The sequence below is a fragment of the Vitis riparia genome, chromosome 12, assembly GCF_004353265.1.
Source record: "Vitis riparia cultivar Riparia Gloire de Montpellier isolate 1030 chromosome 12, EGFV_Vit.rip_1.0, whole genome shotgun sequence".
NCBI lineage: Eukaryota > Viridiplantae > Streptophyta > Magnoliopsida > Vitales > Vitaceae > Vitis > Vitis riparia.
Genome location: NC_048442.1, coordinates 5698414 through 5706091, shown reverse-complemented (window position 1 = coordinate 5706091; position 7678 = coordinate 5698414). Strand labels below are relative to the sequence as shown.

At 35.6% G+C, this 7678-nt stretch overlaps 1 pseudogene; it reads left to right on the top strand.

Moving 5' to 3' along the window:
• Positions 1–3646: 3646 nt before the first annotated feature.
• LOC117927285 lies at positions 3647–7301 on the top strand (annotated as a pseudogene).
• The last annotated feature ends 377 nt before the right edge of the window (positions 7302–7678 follow it).

Sequence of the window (7678 nt, the reverse complement as noted above, 5' to 3'; positions counted from 1 at the left end):
TACGATTTTTCTTTCATTTTTAATATATTTTCATATTCAAATATTGTGAAACCAAGGTTTGGTTAATCTTGATTTTGATGATAACAAAATAAGGTTTAGAACTAATGATCATATTTCAAGTGTGATTAGGCAAGAGGATTTCCAAAGTGGTAATCATAAAGACAAATCAAGCCAAGGAGAAATCATGAAGAAGAAGACCACCTCAAAGAGAAGAGTTTTTCAAGACCCTAGCTTCATAAGATCTCTTTGTAAGGTTGTTGGTGCACTAAGACTTTCATGCATTTCATTCTTTATTTATGCACCAAAATCATCCAAGAGTAATATTGTTTTAAATATATTTAGAATTGGATGATTTCATGTTTTCAACTAAAACCTTGTGTTAAATGTTTTTCAAACTTGTGTTAAAAGGTTTTAAGTTGAAAAAGATTGGGTGTTGAGCCAAAAAATGGCTCAATCGGTTCAACCGATTGAGGAACCGGTCGACCGGTTGTGCTTGTCCGGTCGAGTACGAGTCGAAGGAGGTCAAAAAGTTTCTCTCTCTCCTAGTGGCCTTCTCTTCCTGGTCGAGTGATTCTCTTCCTGGTCGAGGTGATTCTATTCCCGGTCGAGGTCAGGTGGAGGACCGGTCGAGGTCCGATTGAGGCCAACGGTCACCTGCCAAGCATTTAATGCTAACGGCTAGTCAACCGGTCGACCCTTAGCTCACCGGTCGAACTCCCAAATGGCTAGTTTGGCTTTTCTCTTCTATAAAAAGGCTCCAATCTTCATTGTTTCATAAGCTTAACCTTCTTAAATCTTTCTTGATTATATTTGAGCCTTGGAAGAAGATTTTTAGTGCACCATTATTTCAAAACTTGCATATCTTTAGTGCACCATTCAATCATAGTTTTTCTTGTATCAATTGAGCTTAAAGTTCTTGTGTTAAGATTTTTGTGAGATCTTTTATTTGTAAATCCTTGAGAGGAAGTTGTTCAAGAGAGGGATATCTTTTGAGAAGTGTAAAGGGTGCTTGGAGCTAAAACTCCAAGAGGGTGAATTGGAACCATAATCCAATTGTGTTGGTTGAAGGCTTGGTTTGGAAGCCTTGGATTAGTGGAACCTCAAGCTCGGGATTGAAGCTAGAGGAGAGTGGATGTAGGCCGGGTTGCGTCGAACCACTATAAATACTTGTGTTTGCATTCTCTCTTTCCTACTCTTTAATTTATATGCAATTGTCTATATATTGATTATTATATAATTGCATATAATTGTCTCTTGCATTCACTTGTTTAAATTTGCGAAAAGAGACCATCACTCTATTCACCCCCTCCCCTTCTAGGGTGATTATCATAGGTTGGATTAGCCTCATATTCCTAACAAATATTAAACACAAAATTTTAAATAATAATACATTTATATAAAAAAAATAAATAATATTATAATTTTTAATTATATATTTTAAAATTTTAAAAATTAATTTTAATTTTAATAAAATATAAATTATATATTTATGACGTCATCAGTTCAACCGTGGTTCGACCATCGGTTCGACTAGTGAACCATGAACCAGTAGCTTTTCCGGTTCAATGATTAGTCCAGTTTTAAAAACATTGGTTAAAGTTAAAATTTACCTTATCTAACTCATCAATAGTCAAACATATGTTGACCACTTCATTCTTATTTTCTTCTTCTATGGAGTCATCTTTACTATCACTCCAAAGAAAGCTTTGAGAGATCCTTTGAATATCAACGGTTGTGGCTTTCCACTTCTTTAGTAGAGACTTTAGAATCTTTATTACTTTCTCTAAGTCTTTGAGAACCTTTCTCAATACTTGAAGTACATCGATGATATTGATGAACCTAATAAATATCTCAATCATGGATTCATTATCCTTCATAGAAAATAACTTATCACTATGCATAAGATTGCTCATTTTAGATTCTTTGACTTGATTAATTTGCTCATGAGTTATTTCAAGTACTCTCTAGATATCCTTAGTGGATTCACATTAGCATATATGATTATATTTATTTCTATCTATTACATAATATAAATAATAAATAGCCTTTGCATCTAAGTTAAACTTTCTTTTTATCAAGATCATCCTATTTTTGGCTTGGTTTTTGAATAACTACTCCATTCTCAATTTCTATTGGAATATGGAGACCATTTCCGATGGCATCCCAAAGATCATAGTTAGTGGATTTTAAAAACCACGTCATTCTAGTTTTTCGATATGAATAAACGGTATCCCAAAAGAATGGAGGTTGATTAATAAAAAAACCTTTCCACATGAGATGAATTAGAATAATTAGTTATAACTTCTTAGATTGTTAAAAAAAAAAAAAAACAAGAGGCTTAACCCTGATACCAATTGTGAAAAATGACTAGTTAGTTTAAGCATACCAATGCCCTCCCTCACAAAGATCAAGTATTAACAAACTAAATAATAACAAAGTAAGAGAAAGGGAGAAAAGATGTGTAAACTCTTTTTATAGTGGTTTGATTATCTGACTATATCCATTGTCCTCAAGCTCTTACTCGATTGAGGGTTCCACTATTAAGGCTTCAAATACAAACTTTCAAGCTTTATAAGAGATGAGAAGTAGAAGATGTCCCACTAAGTGTAAAAAAATTATATTAATAAAGATGTGAGTACAACAATTTTTTTTTTAATTTAAAGAATATATGATCATTTGATTTTATTAATTGATTTGATCTTGATTTAAGGTACAACCACTTGTTCTTGAATAGAGTGCAATTGAAGGCTAATCAAGCTTGATCTCAACTTTGTTACAAGTGTGGTTTTTGTAATGAAGAACCCTTATTCGCTTAAATTACAATTGGTTGATAGAATAGGATAGTATAAAATATGATAGATTTTTAAAAGTATCATAGAGTATGCATATCTTAGATATAATTTCCAATGAGATATAATATCTCAAATGTTATATTCAATCATATATATCTCAAGGTATTATATCTATTTGGATATGTCATGTCATATTTATATTTAGTATGAAAATTGAATAAAAATAATATAAAGAAAAATATATTATTTTTCAATATTTGATGTTTGTTTAAAAAAAAATTATATTATATTCCAATATTTGTTGAATAAATATGAAAATTTTATTACGTTTAGTTACATTTAGAATTGTTCAATAATTTAAAATTAAGTATTTATTTATTTATTAATAATATTAATAATTAAAATATTTAAAATTTATAAATAATTTTTATATTATGTTTATTCATTATATATATATATATTAAATAATGCATATATTAGTACTATTTTATGAATATTTTTTAGTTCTTTTTTTAATCAAAATTTTATAGTACATGAGATATATATGTCATATATCTTAATTTAGAATTAATATACCTCATTTAAAAAGGATTAAAAAAAAGATAAATAATATATCTGATTGTATTCATATTTAATTAAATATAAGATAAGTTAAATGATAAATAATTTATCTTATGTCATTATTAATCAAATATGGGAGAAGATATGGAAAATCAAAATTTAATAATTACATTTTAAAACTACATTTTGTTTTGTAATATTTCATAAAATATTATTTTTGAAAAATAATATTACTTAAATAAAAAATCCACTAAAAAAAAATTACAAGGATTTGGGAAAGCAATAATGCGGTTTACGGACCTTCCTTTTCCATGGACAGTGCGGGTCTATTATCACATACTTTTATCTCCTCATCGCTGTCACTGAGTTTTCAGTGCCGGCCCCATACCAAGATTCCCCCAATCTTCTTCACCACGAAGCCTCTACTACCTGCAAGAAAGGCCACTTCACACTCTAATCGATCTACTCCACCCTCTCCACCCTCTTCACCCGTCTGCTCTTCCCTCGATTCTTCCCTTCCCATGGAAACCCCATACCCTAAACCCATAAACACCGCCCAAACCCGCGTTGGATTTGTGGGAATTGGCGTCATGGGCGCCGCCATGGCCTCTCGCCTCCTCGCCGCCGGGTACTCCCTCACCGTCTACGCCCGCAACCCTTCCAAAGCCCTTACACTGCAGTCCCAAGGCGCCCAATTGGCTGACTCTCCAGTCTCCCTCGCCCGGCAAAGCGATGTCGTTTTTACTATGCTGGGGCACCCCTCAGATGTTCGGCAAATTGTCCTTGGTCCCAACGGCCTCCTCTCCGGCCTCAACCCCGGCGGCGTTCTTGTAGACACCACCAGCAGCCACCCTGGTCTTGCCCGCGAAATCTACGCTGCTGCACGGGAGAAGAACTGCTGGTCCGTGGATTCGCCTGTTTCCGGTGGGGATATCGGTGCCAGGGATGGGAAGTTGGCGATTTTTGGCAGGAGGAGATAGTGGGGTTGTGGAGTGGTTAACCCCATTGTATAATGTGATGGGGAAGGGGACTTATGTGGGCGCACCCGGATGCGGGATGAGCTGCAAGATGCGAACCAGATGATTGTGGCGGCGAATATGTTGGGGCTGAGTGAAGGGCTGGTGTTTGCGGAGCGGGCAGGGTTGGATAAGCAGCAATGGATGGATGCGGTGAGGGGCGGGGCTGCAGGGTCGAAGGCGATGGAGTTGTTCGGGGGAAGGATGATTGAGAGGGACTTTAGACCAGGCGGTTATGCGGAGTATATGGTGAAGGACTTGGGGATGGGTGTGGATATCGTGGAGGAGGAGGATGAGAGGGTGGCGGTGTTGCCAGGGGCTGCCTTGAACAAGCAATTGTTTGAGGTGATGGTGGCTAATGGAGACGGAAAGCTTGGTGCTCAAGGGTTTATCTCTGTTATAGAGAAGATGAATGGCAGGTGAGATGAAATTTTATTTGCATCTCTAGCATACAGCCTTGCAATAGTGATTGGATTATTGGTTTTGTGCTGAGGGTAGTGCTAATGAGTGGTTAAGATGGGGCTTGGAGGATGTTAATTTATTAGCTACAATTGATTTGGGTAGATTCTGTTAGGTTGATGCAATTGAGAAGTTCTGTATGGGGTGATAAATTGAAAATTGGGTAGTTTTCTATTGGGTCTCATAAAGAGAGAATTGGATGGTTTCCTCAGAATTGATAAGAAAATGTTGTATGTGGATAGGTATGTAGTTTGTCACTCTTTAATTATGGTCCTAAATACAACTAATCATGTGAACTGGAACAAGACTGAGAAACACCATATTGCTACCAGGATTGTCTAGGGGGCTTCCACTGGAAATCCATGGTCAGAAGTTAGTGGTTCAAATGATCCACATGGCATTGGATTGTGTTGCAATTCCAATTCACTAAATGTTTTAATATGATGTTCTTATATGTACTGGAAAAACAGGGCCAAAAAAGCAAAGAGATTGACTGTAAGTGAACTTTCAGGTTCTTAAACAGTGTTGAATGGGGCCTTTATCATAGTACAAATGTGCATGCATGTGTCAGGATTAAGTTAATGTGCTTGGCTTAAAACGTTTTGAGACCAAGTGCTAGATAGTTGGATGAATCTGAGGTGTATTGTTTTGAGATTGTTATCAGTGCCTTAGGAAGAGGGAAAATGATTTGCCAAGAAACACACTATATTACTGAACTAAATTGAGGAGGGCGTTTTTTAAAACAAAATGGGATGATAGGGGTTGTATTCCTCGAAATGCATGGTAGGAAATATCTCCATGTTCTATTCAAAGGATTTTTGTGATACATGATGTTTAACTTTTTATAGCATCATTCTTAGAAAAATAAACTGGTTAAAAAGAATTATAATATATGCAGGCAGAGATATGTGATTAGTGTTGTGCAGATCTTGTACACTGGGCCTATCAATGGATAGGCATGAGCAGTTTTTAATCTAAGGATAGAAGAAAACAAGAAATGTGATATTCTATGTCAATATCAGTTCTAGACATAACAATCCTTGTGATAATGGCTGCGAGTTTCCTGTAGCAGTGGTCTTGTTGAGAAGTGCTGATTTGTATTTTCGGATGCTATTAAGGCACAATAACACTATCATGTTTCTGTAACATGCCCAAATTTGAGTTGAATGTATCTAATCCTACACAAGAATCACCAATGGCACATCTAAGTATTATTCTTGTTAGTATTTACTACTTTGTGCAACCTCAGTGTCCTGGTGGCAAGCCAGACTAGACTTGAGGCTTGAAAAATTACTTCCTGCTTTTTGAACCTAAAGAATAGCTTTCCCTTTGCTAGATACTAGCCTTAGATCTAAATCTCAGTTTTAGTATGGGTTCTTATATAAATCCCTGATTATTTTCCTAGGTTTTGATATGCAATCTTGACTTGTATATGTCTTGTATATGTTATCTTATATGAATATTTGTTTGTGTAGATTGGTGAAACTGATACATGTATATATCATTTTTTGAGCTTGTTGGGTGTTTCAATTGGATGACAGAGTTTAAGGGACTCTTGAGTTATTCCTATGCTCATTTTCCTACTAAAGCATGGAGGTTGTGAAAATGTAACAAATTGGTATTTTGATTAAATAATCAAACTTCATATTATGGATACAGCATTAATGAAAGACCTCCAAAGACCTCCAGCAAAGGATCTGGAAAATGATGTCTTAATTGGCAAGCAGGCATATTTATCATGAACATAAGATTAATGAAACAGCTTGGTAGATACTGAACCAGTATTTCCCACCTTTTTGTGAGTTGTCTATTAGGCTTGTGGTAACCTGGTAAATTTTGGTTTTCTAGTGTTCTGTTTTCTTCTTTTTTCCCCCTTCTATTTCTGGAATGGAAGCTCTTTGCAGTTTCAGATGCATCCTTGTAAGTGTTACAAGTCAAGAATATAAGATGAACAAGGGAATACTTGGTTGGATGCTACTCTTTCAAGAAAATTCTTATATATTTGATATGCTCTCCTGCATGTCTGATTTATAGCACAGGCAAACTTGGCCTGGATGCTATATAGTTATGTTTTCTTTGTATATTACTTATATCTAATATATAGGACTACTCTCCTGGATGCAGGTCTGCCAGTGGTTAGAGCAATAAAATTGCAGCCGAGAGCTTTCTGTCTATAATAAAGCACTCATGGACAAGGTTGATGTAGCTGTTGATATTGGTGTTTTCTTTTGCTGGTTCGTGGGTGGCTTCACGTTCTCATGTTATTTGATACTTGACCCTTGTAATTGTTGGTGGGTGCTTCAAACTGTCATGTTGGTCACTTGTATCATGTTGATTTCACTCTCATGTTCATGGCGTGATTCTTATCCACACATCTTAGTTGATCGGTGTTTTAACATTTTCATGTTGGTTTATGCTTTGTCATTTCTGGTGGTGCTTTAATAAAGTCATCTATATCACTGTTATCCTTTTATGGTTTCCTAATCATGTTTCATGGTGTGATTATACCCACATGCTCAGGCTTTTTTTCCCTGGCAATGGTGGAGCAGGGGTGGAGTAAGTTCACGTTTATGGTATAACCTAGGAAATTGGTTGTTACACTATGAGTAGGTTTACGGGTTGGTAGATGTGCAGTTGGAAAGGATCATGAAAAACTGTTGGATATCTCAGCATTTGCAATTCAACCAGTTATTTTCCAACTTGTTACATGGAGGTTTGTTAGCTTTCTGATGACAATGTGAATTTTCATTTTGTAACTTCTGTTGAATTATGGAACTGGAATTCTTTGTGGTTTTAACATCTTCTCTCTTGTAAGTGCTACAAAGAGAGAATTCTGCAGATGAGCATGGG